Source organism: Conger conger, chromosome 12, assembly GCF_963514075.1.
Source record: "Conger conger chromosome 12, fConCon1.1, whole genome shotgun sequence".
NCBI lineage: Eukaryota > Metazoa > Chordata > Actinopteri > Anguilliformes > Congridae > Conger > Conger conger.
In genome coordinates this window covers 14,945,703-14,962,125 of record NC_083771.1, presented here as the reverse complement: position 1 = coordinate 14,962,125, position 16,423 = coordinate 14,945,703, and the positions used below count along the sequence as shown (strand labels likewise).

Sequence of the window (16,423 nt, the reverse complement as noted above, 5' to 3'; positions counted from 1 at the left end):
CCCTCGACCACGACCCTGCCTGCCGCTCGCCTGTACTTCTGCTCTGCTGACAGCTCTCCTGCTACCGGACCTCCCTGCACGTCTACCGACTACGAGTTTGCCTCTTCCCTCGGCACCGTGTTTTCTGATTATTTATTGTTTTATTGGCTGGATCTACGTGTATGGACTTTGCTTGTTTGGCTACACTCCTGGGATTCGTCCCGAATAAAGCCCTGACGGGACTTCATTTTTTGAATCTATCCACCACCACTAGCATGTTCCATTTCCTCAAAATCTGCTTGATCATGTCCACATAATCTATCATGAGGTGTCTAAATGGCCCATCAAGTGGTGGAATATGCAGAAGTGGCACTGAAAATGCCTCTCTGAAAATGAGAGAGTATAAGTCCCACATTCTTCCACCAGTACTGGCCCCATTAAGGTTGGTCCCAGTGCAGCATGGCATGCTGCCTCGTCCGCTAGTTTGTTGCCCTTGTCAACCAAAGTCTGTGTCTTTTGATGTGTTTGGCATTTTATAATGGCCACTGTTGCAGGTCATTTCATGGCCTCTATTAAGGAATTACATTGATGCAAAATAACGGGGTCGGTGTCAGGGATGGGGAACGACTTCATCTAAAGAAACAATAACAAAATCCTTCAACCAGCAGTGGAATGTTCTGCATCATATCAAACAGCAAGACAGCAAGGGATTTCCCTCCTTCTGTCACATCTGTGCCCTTTCGACATCTGTTCTCTATTTTCTGTCTAAGTTCCAAGCGTTTTCGCCTCTTGTTACCCTCTGTGATCACTGTAGTCTGTATTTCTGTTTCAGTCACTCTGTCATTCGTTTCATCTAGTGTCTCCGCCTCCCACTCCTTATATGTACTTCCTTCCTGTCTCTTGTCATTCATTTCACATGATTATTGTTTCACATTGTCACCTTTTCTATATATACCTGTCTGTTTTGTTTGTTCAGTGCTAGTTTGTCTTTCTGTGAGTCTATTCTAGCCTCCTCAGCCCCGTGCCTTTGCCCCTGTTAATTCTGTCTGGTTTTGATCTCTGCCTAGTTTTTGGACTCTATGTTTTGGATATCGTTATTGTACTTTCACCTGTTTGGACTCTGGTTTTGAACTCTGCCTGTTTTTAAACCTGGCTGGATTTTGACCATTACCTGTGTGTGGATTATGTTTTGGATCTGCCATCTCCCATTAATGCCTGCCCTTTTCACATTATCCCTGAGTCTGCTATTGGTTCCCTCTGCCCGATCCCTGACAGAACGAACAAGCCCTCTAAGTTTGGAACCAGCAGAAACTTGGGTGCCTTTTTTAGATTTTCACCTCCCAAAATGATGAAATTATCTGCTCACTCTACGCTGGTGAGCAACTCTTTCACCTGCAGCAAGATAGCGATTCTGTGTCTGACTATGCTACTAGATTTCGGACATTGGTGCACGCCTCTGATTTCGGCTGCAAAGCCCTCTGTGACTTATTTTGGAATGGACTTTCTGAGCGATTACAAGAACAAGAACAACTTTCGGGAATCTCCCTCAGACTCTGCATCGGCTACCGAAATTGAGTCTCAGCTGGATTGGCTGGAACATTGGCGGACCCAGCTCTCAGTGCTGTGCCAGGTCAGGCATTATGTCCAGTTTCCTGCCACGCCGCTTCACCAGACCCAGTCTCCTGCTATACCCCAGATCCTAGTGCTGCGCCAGACCCAGCTTCCAGTTCTGTCCAAGCAGACTTCAGCACTTATATCCATGTTCCAGAAAATTCAAGTACACACAGAGGCTTCCATGGTGTAACGGTGAGCATGCTGGAATCCGATGATACAAGTTGAAATCTCGATGGACACCTCGTATTGTTCCGAGGAGCTGTTACAACAAATTATATCCCCCTTACAAAACTTCCGGTCACGTTTCCGGTTCCGTCTCTGCAATGACATCAATCATATTGGTTTAATGCTGTGTGTAAAAGGTTCTGCATCGGCAAGCTTGCGATGCTTTTAAGAATATGTAGTGCTTCATATGTAATATCTCGATTATTTATATACACTGAACCACGATATAGGCTACATCTAGTTAGCAAAATAGAAAGATCCCTAGCTAGCTGGGAATTAAAAAACAGCCTATCTTCCTAGTTAGCGAGCGATCTATCCATCGGGCTTCCACGCTAGCTAGATATTTCTTATTTTGCTAGCAAGGGAGCAAACTTAAATATATCTACTTATGTCATGCTTATCAACTTCTCTACAGATATTTATTGCCGAATGGTTTGCTGTCCATTTCAGTAACTTGTTGCAATCCCAAAAGCCCTGTTTCTGCCCAGTTTCGAACTGGGGACCTTTCGCGTGTGAGGCGAACATGATAGCCACAACACCACAGAAACCGTTAGGCTGAAGACTATCATATTAATAGCTGTTAATGCTAAGTTACAGAAACTGCAAATGTTTTTTATATTGGAGCATGAAATAAATAAATTAATGAATTAATTAATGAATTAATTAATGAATATCTGTAATCTCTGTCGTTTCTGTAGTGTCGTGGTTATCACGTTTGTCTAACACGCAAAAGGTCCTCGGTTCAAAACCGAGCCGAAACAACACTTTCACTTTAAGCACACTTACAATAACCAAAGAATAGTGAGTCTGGGTCACGTAAACTTTCCCAGAAACAAGGTATTTTTCTGGAATAAATGACTCACGCTAATTATCGGGAGATAGAGACTTTGAAGAAACAACCAACTTTTGAACCTTCTGATATCAGTGTTGAGTCACATTGAGAAGATTTACACAATTTGACATGCGACAAATGCGTTATGTTTTTTGTTGCAATCCCAAAAGCCGTGTTTCTGCCCAGTTTCGAACTGGGGACTTTTCGCTCGTGAGGCGAACGTGATAGCCACTACACCACAGAAACCCGACGGGAGATGACTGCCATATTAATAACAGTTAATGCTAAGTTACAGAAACTGCAAATGTTTTTTATATTGGAGCATGAAATAAATAAATAAATGAATTAATGAATGAATTAATTAATCCATAGATTCTCTGTTGTTTCTGTGGTGTAGTGGTTATCACGTTTGCCTAACACGCAAGGGCCAGCCGTGTGTAGGTGTAGAGCCATATGATGGTCACCACGGCTCGAATCTGCCCTTTGGCAAACCATGACATAAATAATGGAATCTATTTCCTTGTAGAATTGTCCCATAATCATGTTTGTTGTGTCATTACATCTCCAGCTCCATTTCACTATGGATAGGAAATCCTTTCTGCCATCATTCTACTTAATAGTTATCTCAAATACAATTAAATGTGAATTTTTTAATTTTTTAATTTTATTGTTTCAAATTGTTAAAATTAGGGATATGTTACGGCCCCCTGCTCTGTGCTACTTATTCTGGCGTTACTTCACAGGTGCCTTGTTGGCGGAGCACCAGGTCATTTGCGCAATTGGAAGCACCTGTGACCAGATGTTAAAATGTGCCTGACTCTTGTCTGAAGGAAGGAACTCTCTTCCCACGTACCTGTTGGTTCTTTTTGGGTTTGCATCAGACAACATTGCTTCAGCATACTTTTCTCACATCCACTCACTCACACTACTGATGCAACTGACTTTCACACTACACATTTTTGTTAACTGGTAATTTCAAATAAATTTGACCTTGTTTTTTAAATGCGTCAGTGTGCGTCTCCCTCTTTGTCACGGCCAATGAGCCAGGTCGTGCCAGATAATGAAGTACATAATTTAATATCTTCTAATCCTGACAAACTTTACATTCAAATTAATAATATCAAACAGGAAATAAAATAAAAGGCAGGCAGCTGGTTGGATGTTGGGTAAAAGTTTTTATGGCAACTGAAGGAGAACAATATTTACAACTTGTCTACTATCCATGCACACAGATACCGACAATTGCCAAAATATCCACTCACTGAGAACTTTATTAGGAACACCTGTACACCTACTTAGTCATGCGATTACCTAATCATGGCAGCAGTACAATGCATAAAATCATACAGATATGGGTCAGGAGCTCCAGTTCATGTTCATATCAACCAATAGTGATTTTGACTGGCATGATTGTTGGTGCCAGGTACGAGTATTTCTGTAACTGATCTCCTGAGATTTTCATCCACAACAGTCTCTTGAGTTTACTCAGAATGGTGCGAAAAACAAACAAACATTCAGTGATCGGCAGTTCTGCAGACGGAAATGGCTTGAGGATGAGTGAGGTAATGGAGAAGGGCCAGACTGGTCTAAGCTGACAGGAAGGTGACAGTAATGCAAATAACTGCACATAACATCAGTGAACAGATCTCTGAACACACAATGCGTCAAACCTCTAAGTGGATAGACTACAGCAGCAGAAGACCTAATACGTCTAATAAATACCTAATAAAGTGAGTGTATATTGTCAAATAGAAGATGCAAAATATGTAACTGAGGTGAAGGGTATAGCTTATTAAAGTACAGAACCGTCTAAACATATTTACACTTACACAATGAGGCAACATAAAAGTAATACAGTAGTATGTATGTGAAAATAGCAGTGTATAACAATATGTGGAAAGTTCTAAATTAGATGTAGAACTGACATTTTATCACTACTGACATTAGATAAATTATTGCAATTTATTACATACACAAAAAAAGATTACAATGTTATATACAGTGCCATCTGTAATGTTTAGGACAAAGACATTTTTTTATTTGGCTCTGTTCTCCACAATTTTAGATTTGTAATCAAAAATGCATATTCTTAGCAAATATTGAAGGGCATGTTTACAGACTTTGGTTTCACCAGATTGAAATTACATTGTGTTTTATATATAGTAACAATAAACATATTTTTCTAGGCTTTTTCTTGCCTTTGGTTTGTATTATTGTCATTAAACATGAGGGCCAGAGTTGTTCCAATGAATGTCAAGGAAGCCATTATGAGACTGAAAAATTTAAATAAAAAGTCTGTAATGTCTGTTTTGTTATGCCAAACCTTAGGTGTAACAAAATCAACTGTTTGGAACAGCATTAAGGAGAGAGAACATGTAATGGGGCATAGGGCATGGCAAGCCAAGTAAGACAACTACAGCTGATAGCTGAAGAATTCTCATCATAATGAAGAAAAATCCCCAAACATGTGTCCAACCGATCAGAAACACCCTTCAGGAGGCAGGCGTGGATGTGTCAGAGACTACTGTCCACAGAAGACCACAGTCATGTCTCAGTGGGTCACAGACTTCAACCAGTCATGCATACAGAATATATGCAGTAAACATGACTGTACATCACATAAATATGTCCCAAACATTATGGTGCCCTGAAATGCGGGATTATGTATAAAAAGTGCTGTCATGTCTACATGGTGAAACCAGAATGCATAAAAATACCCTTTAATAAAATATGAGAACTTGCACTTTGAATCGTTTGTTTATGAATATAAAATTGTGGTGTACTGAGCTAAATTAATGTTTTTATCCCAAGCATTACGGAGGGCATTGCATATTACAATTCTTATGAACATATAAAAACAACAACAGCAACAAAAATATCAACGAATAACTATATATTGTTGTTTGTAACAATATTAGCATGGTGGATATGCATAGGTATTAAAGGAGACTGGGCTTGGGACTGGGGCAGTTGGAATAGCCAGGGCAGGAGGGAAGGTGAAGGCTGGGTCTCCTGAAGTACTGGTATTTTTCCGATTTTGCCAAGGACTTCACAGACCTCTTCGGAAGTACATCTGCGCCTACCTGGGAGAAAATATAGACGCCTCCACATGCTGATCACCTGGAGATATCAAAGTAACATTAGTTATCAAATGTATGAAAGTAACCAAGAGACCTGTACTAATTATACTGTGTGCCTAATTATACTGCAATGCCTGGCATTACAGTCATTGTTGTACTAAACAAAGAAAAAACAGAACAAAAAGTATATGTATTAACTGTACATTCATATAATTTAAGGTAACATGGGTGTAAATATTGTATAATATAATAATTGTGGAAACTGCTCTATTATTTAAGTACTTAGCTGGGCAACTACATAATATGGGCAAGTTAACAACAACAACAACAACAATAATAATATATTAATGGAAAATAAAGGAACATATACCAAGATGTCTGAATGACAGTAAGTTAGGCCTATGTCAATAAACAATTGGCAGTGAAATAAGAGCAACAATAATACATTTTATGTCTAAACCTTCACGAATCAAACGTGTATACAAATTGTCAATACTATTAATGACGGTGATATTTTAAAACCGTAAAGTGATCGCATGTTAATGTAGCTGGCTACGACGTTGAGAAACAGACATGCAGAGACATTATCCAGTTTACCTGTAATTTTCCCACATAAAAAACGAACAATTGGAACATTCAAAATAACAATAATACATCGGGAATACCTCAACAACATAAATATCATTCGAGGACCCGTTAATAGTAAAATAATTATCTAGATAGACTTACCAAAAGGAACCCAGGGAAATGATTCGCGCCAGGCGATTTCGAATAGTTAAGGAATCCGCACTGTAAGGACGTCATTCGTTTTTCTCGGAACAGCGACGCAATATCAACGTGCGGCCAAGAATATATCGCATCCGAAGTGATAAGAACTTCCGTTGAAAATGAATGGGAAAAGTTAAGGAATCCGCACTGTAAGGACGTCGTTCGTTTTTCTCGGAACAGCGCCGCGATATCAACGTGCGGCCAAGAAAATATCGCATCCGAAGTGATAAGAACTTCCGTTGAGAATGAATGGGAAAAGTTAAGGAAAGTTAAGCTTAACTATCCGCGGCTGCCTCGCGGCAGGTCCCCAGTTCGAAACTGGGCAGAAACAGGGCTTTTGGGATTGCAACAAAAAACATAGCGCATTTCTCGCATGTCAAATTGTGTAAATCTTCTCTTTGTGACTCAACACTGATATCAGAAAGTTCAAAAGTTGGTTGTTTCTTCAAAGTCTCTATCTCCCGATAATTAGCGTGAGTAATTTATTCCAGAAAAATACCTTGTTTCTGGGAAAGTTTACGTGACCCAGACTCACTATTCTTTGGTGATTGAAAGCGTGCTTTCAGTGAAAACATTGTTTCTGCTCGGTTTTGAACCGAGGACCTTTTGCGTGTTAGGCAAACGTGATAACCACTACACCACAGAAACAACAGAGAATCGATGGATTCATTAATTCATTCATTAATTCATTTATTTATTTATTTCATGCTCCAATATAAAAAACATTTGCAGTTTCTGTAACTTAGCATTAACTGTTATTAATATGGTAGTCATCGCCCGTCGGGTTTCTGTGGTGTAGTGGCTATTACGTTCGCCTCACACGCGAAAGGTCCCCAGTTTGAAACTGGGCAGAAACAGGGCTATTGGGATTGCAACAAAAAACATAACGCACTTGTCGCATGTCAAATTGTGTAAATCTTCTCTTTGTGACTCAACACTGATATCAGAAAGTTCAAAAGTTGGTTGTTTCTTCAAAGTCTCTATCTCCCGATAATTAGCGTGAGTAATTTATTCCAGAAAAATCCCATGTTTCTGGGAAAGTTTACGTGACCCAGACTCACAGTTCTTTGGTGATTGTAAGCGTGCTTTCAGTGAAAACGTTGTTTCTGCTCGGTTTTGAACCGAGGACCTTTTGCGTGTTAGGCAAACGTGATAACCACTCCACCACAGAAACAACAGAGAATCACTGGATTAATGAATTCATTCATTAATTCATTTATTTATTTATTTCATGCTCCAATATAAAAAACATTTGCAGTTTCTGTAACTTAGCATTAACTGTTATTAATATGGCAGTCATCTCCCGTCGGGTTTCTGTGGTGTAGTGGCCATCATGTTCGCCTCACACGCGAAAGGTCCCCAGTTCGAAACTGGGCAGAAACAGGGCTTTTGGGATTGCAACAAAAAACAACGCATTTGTCGCATGTCAAATTGTGTAAATCTTCTCTTTGTGACTCAACACTGATATCAGAAAGTTCAAAAGTTGGTTGTTTCTTCAAAGTCTCTATCTCCCGATAATTAGCGTGAGTAATTTATTCCAGAAACATACCTTGTTTCTGGGAAAGTTTACGTGACCCAGACTCACTATTCTTTGGTGATTGAAAGCGTGCTTTCAGTGAAAACATTGTTTCTGCTCGGTTTTGAACCGAGGACCTTTTGCGTGTTAGGCAAACGTGATAACCACTACACCACAGAAACAACAGAGAATCGATGGATTAATTAATTCATTCATTAATTCATTTATTTATTTATTTCATGCTCCAATATAAAAAACATTTGCAGTTTCTGTAACTTAGCATTAACTGTTATTAATATGGCAGTCATCTCCCGTTGGGTTTCTGTGGTGTAGTGGCCATCACGTTCGCCTCACACGCGAAAGGTCCCCAGTTCGAAACTGGGCAGAAACAGGGCTTTTGGGATTGCAACAAAAAACATAACGCATTTGTCGCATGTCAAATTGTGTAAATCTTCTCTTTGTGACTCAACACTGATATCAGAAAGTTCACAAGTTGGTTGTTTCTTCAAAGTCTCTATCTCCCGATAATTAGCGTGAGTAATTTATTCCAGAAAAATCCCATGTTTCTGGGAAAGTTTACGTGACCCAGACTCACAGTTCTTTGGTGATTGTAAGCGTGCTTTCAGTGAAAACGTTGTTTCTGCTCGGTTTTGAACCGAGGACCTTTTGCGTGTTAGGCAAACGTGATAACCACTCCACCACAGAAACAACAGAGAATCACTGGATTAATGAATTAATTCATTAATTCATTTATTTATTTATTTCATGCTCCAATATAAAAAACATTTGCAGTTTCTGTAACTTAGCATTAACTGTTATTAATATGGCAGTCATCTCCCGTCGGGTTTCTGTGGTGTAGTGGCCATCACGTTCGCCTCACACGCGAAAGGTCCCCAGTTCGAAACTGGGCAGAAACAGGGCTTTTGGGATTGCAACAAAAAACATAGCGCATTTCTCGCATGTCAAATTGTGTAAATCTTCTCTTTGTGACTCAACACTGATATCAGAAAGTTCAAAAGTTGGTTGTTTCTTCAAAGTCTCTATCTCCCGATAATTAGCGTGAGTAATTTATTCCAGAAAAATACCTTGTTTCTGGGAAAGTTTACGTGACCCGGCTCACAATTCTTTGGTTATTGTAAGTGTGCTTTCAGTGAAAACGTTGTTTCTGCTCGGTTTCGAACCGAAGACCTTTTGCGTGTTAGGCAAACGTGATGACCACTACACCACAGAAACAACAGAGAATCTATGGATTAATTAATTCATTCATTAATTCATTTATTTATTTATTTCATGCTCCTATATAAAAAACATTTGCAGTTTCTGTAACTTAGCATTAACTGTTATTAATATGGCAGTCATCTCCCGTTGGGTTTCTGTGGTGTAGTGGCCATCACGTTCGCCTCACACGCGAAAGGTCCCCAGTTCGAAACTGGGCAGAAACAGGGCTTTTGGGATTGCAACAAAAAACATAACGCATTTGTCGCATGTCAAATTGTGTAAATCTTCTCTTTGTGACTCAACACTGATATCAGAAAGTTCACAAGTTGGTTGTTTCTTCAAAGTCTCTATCTCCCGATAATTAGCGTGAGTAATTTATTCCAGAAAAATACCTTGTTTCTGGGAAAGTTTACGTGACCCGGCTCACAATTCTTTGGTTATTGTAAGTGTGCTTTCAGTGAAAACATTGTTTCTGCTCAGTTTTGAACCGGGGACCTTTTGCGTGTTAGGCAAACGTGATAACCACTACACCACAGAAACAACAGAGAATCTACGGATTAATTAATTCATTCATTAATTCATTTATTTATTTATTTCATGCTCCAATATAAAAAACATTTGCAGTTTCTGTAACTTAGCATTAACTGTTATTAATATGGTAGTCTTCTGCCGTCGGGTTTCTGTGTTGTAGTGGCTATCACGTTCGCCTCACACGCGAAAGGTCCCCAGTTCGAAACTGGGCAGAAACAGGGCTTTTGGGATTGCAACAAAAAACATAACCCATTTGTCGCATGTCAAATTGTGTAAATCTTCTCTTTGTGACTCAACACTGATATCAGAAAGTTCACAAGTTGGTTGTTTCTTCAAAGTCTCTATCTCCCGATAATTAGCGTGAGTAATTTATTCCAGAAAAATCCCATGTTTCTGGGAAAGTTTACGTGACCCAGACTCACAGTTCTTTGGTGATTGTAAGCGTGCTTTCAGTGAAAACGTTGTTTCTGCTCGGTTTTGAACCGAGGACCTTTTGCGTGTTAGGCAAACGTGATAACCACTCCACCACAGAAACAACAGAGAATCACTGGATTAATGAATTAATTCATTAATTCATTTATTTATTTATTTCATGCTCCAATATAAAAAACATTTGCAGTTTCTGTAACTTAGCATTAACTGTTATTAATATGGCAGTCATCTCCCGTCGGGTTTCTGTGGTGTAGTGGCCATCACGTTCGCCTCACACGCGAAAGGTCCCCAGTTCGAAACTGGGCAGAAACAGGGCTTTTGGGATTGCAACAAAAAACATAGCGCATTTCTCGCATGTCAAATTGTGTAAATCTTCTCTTTGTGACTCAACACTGATATCAGAAAGTTCAAAAGTTGGTTGTTTCTTCAAAGTCTCTATCTCCCGATAATTAGCGTGAGTAATTTATTCCAGAAAAATACCTTGTTTCTGGGAAAGTTTACGTGACCCGGCTCACAATTCTTTGGTTATTGTAAGTGTGCTTTCAGTGAAAACGTTGTTTCTGCTCGGTTTCGAACCGAAGACCTTTTGCGTGTTAGGCAAACGTGATGACCACTACACCACAGAAACAACAGAGAATCTATGGATTAATTAATTCATTCATTAATTCATTTATTTATTTATTTCATGCTCCTATATAAAAAACATTTGCAGTTTCTGTAACTTAGCATTAACTGTTATTAATATGGCAGTCATCTCCCGTTGGGTTTCTGTGGTGTAGTGGCCATCACGTTCGCCTCACACGCGAAAGGTCCCCAGTTCGAAACTGGGCAGAAACAGGGCTTTTGGGATTGCAACAAAAAACATAACGCATTTGTCGCATGTCAAATTGTGTAAATCTTCTCTTTGTGACTCAACACTGATATCAGAAAGTTCACAAGTTGGTTGTTTCTTCAAAGTCTCTATCTCCCGATAATTAGCGTGAGTAATTTATTCCAGAAAAATACCTTGTTTCTGGGAAAGTTTACGTGACCCGGCTCACAATTCTTTGGTTATTGTAAGTGTGCTTTCAGTGAAAACATTGTTTCTGCTCAGTTTTGAACCGGGGACCTTTTGCGTGTTAGGCAAACGTGATAACCACTACACCACAGAAACAACAGAGAATCTACGGATTAATTAATTCATTCATTAATTCATTTATTTATTTATTTCATGCTCCAATATAAAAAACATTTGCAGTTTCTGTAACTTAGCATTAACTGTTATTAATATGGTAGTCTTCTGCCGTCGGGTTTCTGTGTTGTAGTGGCTATCACGTTCGCCTCACACGCGAAAGGTCCCCAGTTCGAAACTGGGCAGAAACAGGGCTTTTGGGATTGCAACAAAAAACATAACCCATTTGTCGCATGTCAAATTGTGTAAATCTTCTCTTTGTGACTCAACACTGATATCAGAAAGTTCACAAGTTGGTTGTTTCTTCAAAGTCTCTATCTCCCGATAATTAGCGTGAGTAATTTATTCCAGAAAAATCCCATGTTTCTGGGAAATTTTACGTGACCCAGACTCACTATTCTTTGGTGATTGTAAGCGTGCTTTCAGTGAAAACGTTGTTTCTGCTCAGTTTTGAACCGGGGACCTTTTGCGTGTTAGGCAAACGTGATAACCACTACACCACAGAAACAACAGATAATCTACGGATTAATTAATTCATTCATTAATTCATTTATTTATTTATTTCATGCTCCAATATAAAAAACATTTGCAGTTTCTGTAACTTAGCATTAACTGTTATTAATATGGTAGTCTTCTGCCGTCGGGTTTCTGTGTTGTAGTGGCTATCACGTTCGCCTCACACGCGAAAGGTCCCCAGTTCGAAACTGGGCAGAAACAGGGCTTTTGGGATTGCAACAAAAAACATAACCCATTTGTCGCATGTCAAATTGTGTAAATCTTCTCTTTGTGACTCAACACTGATATCAGAAAGTTCAAAAGTTGGTTGTTTCTTCAAAGTCTCTATCTCCCGATAATTAGCGTGAGTAATTTATTCCAGAAAAATACCTTGTTTCTGGGAAAGTTTACGTGACCCGGCTCACAATTCTTTGGTTATTGTAAGTGTGCTTTCGGTGAAAACGTTGTTTCTGCTCGGTTTCGAACCGAAGACCTTTTGCGTGTCAGGCAAACGTGATGACCACTACACCACAGAAACAACAGAGAATCTATGGATTAATTAATTCATTCATTAATTCATTTATTTATTTATTTCATGCTCCAATATAAAAAACATTTGCAGTTTCTGTAACTTAGCATTAACTGTTATTAATATGGCAATCATCTCCCTTCGGGTTTCTGTGGTGTAGTGGCCATCACGTTCGCCTCACACGCGAAAGGTCCCCAGTTCGAAACTGGGCAGAAACAGGGCTTTTGGGATTGCAACAAAAAACAACGCATTTGTCGCATGTCAAATTGTGTAAATCTTCTCTTTGTGACTCAACACTGATATCAGAAAGTTCAAAAGTTGGTTGTTTCTTCAAAGTCTCTATCTCCCGATAATTAGCGTGAGTAATTTATTCCAGAAAAATACCTTGTTTCTGGGAAAGTTTACGTGACCCGGCTCACAATTCTTTGGTTATTGTAAGTGTGCTTTCAGTGAAAACGTTGTTTCTGCTCGGTTTCGAACCGAAGACCTTTTGCGTGTTAGGCAAACGTGATGACCACTACACCACAGAAACAACAGAGAATCTATGGATTAATTAATTCATTCATTAATTCATTTATTTATTTATTTCATGCTCCTATATAAAAAACATTTGCAGTTTCTGTAACTTAGCATTAACTGTTATTAATATGGCAGTCATCTCCCGTCGGGTTTCGGTGGTGTAGTGGCCATCACGTTCGCCTCACACGCGAAAGGTCCCCAGTTCGAAACTGGGCAGAAACAGGGCTTTTGGGATTGCAACAAAAAACATAACGCATTTGTCGCATGTCAAATTGTGTAAATCTTCTCTTTGTGACTCAACACTGATATCAGAAAGTTCACAAGTTGGTTGTTTCTTCAAAGTCTCTATCTCCCGATAATTAGCGTGAGTAATTTATTCCAGAAAAATACCTTGTTTCTGGGAAAGTTTACGTGACCCGGCTCACAATTCTTTGGTTATTGTAAGTGTGCTTTCAGTGAAAACGTTGTTTCTGCTCAGTTTTGAACCGGGGACCTTTTGCGTGTTAGGCAAACGTGATAACCACTACACCACAGAAACAACAGAGAATCTACGGATTAATTAATTCATTCATTAATTCATTTATTTATTTATTTCATGCTCCAATATAAAAAACATTTGCAGTTTCTGTAACTTAGCATTAACTGTTATTAATATGGTAGTCTTCTGCCGTCGGGTTTCTGTGTTGTAGTGGCTATCACGTTCGCCTCACACGCGAAAGGTCCCCAGTTCGAAACTGGGCAGAAACAGGGCTTTTGGGATTGCAACAAAAAACATAACCCATTTGTCGCATGTCAAATTGTGTAAATCTTCTCTTTGTGACTCAACACTGATATCAGAAAGTTCAAAAGTTGGTTGTTTCTTCAAAGTCTCTATCTCCCGATAATTAGCGTGAGTAATTTATTCCAGAAAAATACCTTGTTTCTGGGAAAGTTTACGTGACCCAGACTCACTATTCTTTGGTGATTGAAAGCGTGCTTTCAGTGAAAACATTGTTTCTGCTCGGTTTTGAACCGAGGACCTTTTGCGTGTTAGGCAAACGTGATAACCACTACACCACAGAAACAACAGAGAATCGATGGATTAATTAATTCATTCATTAATTCATTTATTTATTTATTTCATGCTCCAATATAAAAAACATTTGCAGTTTCTGTAACTTAGCATTAACTGTTATTAATATGGCAGTCATCTCCCGTTGGGTTTCTGTGGTGTAGTGGCCATCACGTTCGCCTCACACGCGAAAGGTCCCCAGTTCGAAACTGGGCAGAAACAGGGCTTTTGGGATTGCAACAAAAAACATAACGCATTTGTCGCATGTCAAATTGTGTAAATCTTCTCTTTGTGACTCAACACTGATATCAGAAAGTTCACAAGTTGGTTGTTTCTTCAAAGTCTCTATCTCCCGATAATTAGCGTGAGTAATTTATTCCAGAAAAATCCCATGTTTCTGGGAAAGTTTACGTGACCCAGACTCACAGTTCTTTGGTGATTGTAAGCGTGCTTTCAGTGAAAACGTTGTTTCTGCTCGGTTTTGAACCGAGGACCTTTTGCGTGTTAGGCAAACGTGATAACCACTCCACCACAGAAACAACAGAGAATCACTGGATTAATGAATTAATTCATTAATTCATTTATTTATTTATTTCATGCTCCAATATAAAAAACATTTGCAGTTTCTGTAACTTAGCATTAACTGTTATTAATATGGCAGTCATCTCCCGTCGGGTTTCTGTGGTGTAGTGGCCATCACGTTCGCCTCACACGCGAAAGGTCCCCAGTTCGAAACTGGGCAGAAACAGGGCTTTTGGGATTGCAACAAAAAACATAGCGCATTTCTCGCATGTCAAATTGTGTAAATCTTCTCTTTGTGACTCAACACTGATATCAGAAAGTTCAAAAGTTGGTTGTTTCTTCAAAGTCTCTATCTCCCGATAATTAGCGTGAGTAATTTATTCCAGAAAAATACCTTGTTTCTGGGAAAGTTTACGTGACCCGGCTCACAATTCTTTGGTTATTGTAAGTGTGCTTTCAGTGAAAACGTTGTTTCTGCTCGGTTTCGAACCGAAGACCTTTTGCGTGTTAGGCAAACGTGATGACCACTACACCACAGAAACAACAGAGAATCTATGGATTAATTAATTCATTCATTAATTCATTTATTTATTTATTTCATGCTCCTATATAAAAAACATTTGCAGTTTCTGTAACTTAGCATTAACTGTTATTAATATGGCAGTCATCTCCCGTTGGGTTTCTGTGGTGTAGTGGCCATCACGTTCGCCTCACACGCGAAAGGTCCCCAGTTCGAAACTGGGCAGAAACAGGGCTTTTGGGATTGCAACAAAAAACATAACGCATTTGTCGCATGTCAAATTGTGTAAATCTTCTCTTTGTGACTCAACACTGATATCAGAAAGTTCACAAGTTGGTTGTTTCTTCAAAGTCTCTATCTCCCGATAATTAGCGTGAGTAATTTATTCCAGAAAAATACCTTGTTTCTGGGAAAGTTTACGTGACCCGGCTCACAATTCTTTGGTTATTGTAAGTGTGCTTTCAGTGAAAACATTGTTTCTGCTCAGTTTTGAACCGGGGACCTTTTGCGTGTTAGGCAAACGTGATAACCACTACACCACAGAAACAACAGAGAATCTACGGATTAATTAATTCATTCATTAATTCATTTATTTATTTATTTCATGCTCCAATATAAAAAACATTTGCAGTTTCTGTAACTTAGCATTAACTGTTATTAATATGGTAGTCTTCTGCCGTCGGGTTTCTGTGTTGTAGTGGCTATCACGTTCGCCTCACACGCGAAAGGTCCCCAGTTCGAAACTGGGCAGAAACAGGGCTTTTGGGATTGCAACAAAAAACATAACCCATTTGTCGCATGTCAAATTGTGTAAATCTTCTCTTTGTGACTCAACACTGATATCAGAAAGTTCACAAGTTGGTTGTTTCTTCAAAGTCTCTATCTCCCGATAATTAGCGTGAGTAATTTATTCCAGAAAAATCCCATGTTTCTGGGAAATTTTACGTGACCCAGACTCACTATTCTTTGGTGATTGTAAGCGTGCTTTCAGTGAAAACGTTGTTTCTGCTCAGTTTTGAACCGGGGACCTTTTGCGTGTTAGGCAAACGTGATAACCACTACACCACAGAAACAACAGATAATCTACGGATTAATTAATTCATTCATTAATTCATTTATTTATTTATTTCATGCTCCAATATAAAAAACATTTGCAGTTTCTGTAACTTAGCATTAACTGTTATTAATATGGTAGTCTTCTGCCGTCGGGTTTCTGTGTTGTAGTGGCTATCACGTTCGCCTCACACGCGAAAGGTCCCCAGTTCGAAACTGGGCAGAAACAGGGCTTTTGGGATTGCAACAAAAAACATAACCCATTTGTCGCATGTCAAATTGTGTAAATCTTCTCTTTGTGACTCAACACTGATATCAGAAAGTTCAAAAGTTGGTTGTTTCTTCAAAGTCTCTATCTCCCGATAATT

General features: G+C 39.2%; 4 non-coding genes across 4 annotated transcripts; all 4 read right to left on the bottom strand.

The window, feature by feature from the left end:
• Positions 1-7,073: 7,073 nt before the first annotated feature.
• On the bottom strand, positions 7,074-7,146 carry trnav-aac (transfer RNA valine (anticodon AAC)). The gene has a single exon. It is a non-coding gene; the product is annotated as a tRNA-Val (tRNA).
• Positions 7,147-8,123: 977 nt separating this feature from the next.
• trnav-aac (transfer RNA valine (anticodon AAC)) lies at positions 8,124-8,196 on the bottom strand. The gene has a single exon. It is a non-coding gene; the product is annotated as a tRNA-Val (tRNA).
• Positions 8,197-12,326: 4,130 nt separating this feature from the next.
• On the bottom strand, positions 12,327-12,399 carry trnav-gac (transfer RNA valine (anticodon GAC)). The gene has a single exon. It is a non-coding gene; the product is annotated as a tRNA-Val (tRNA).
• A 1,501-nt stretch (positions 12,400-13,900) lies between these two features.
• Positions 13,901-13,973, bottom strand: trnav-aac (transfer RNA valine (anticodon AAC)). The gene has a single exon. It is a non-coding gene; the product is annotated as a tRNA-Val (tRNA).
• Positions 13,974-16,423: the final 2,450 nt, after the last annotated feature.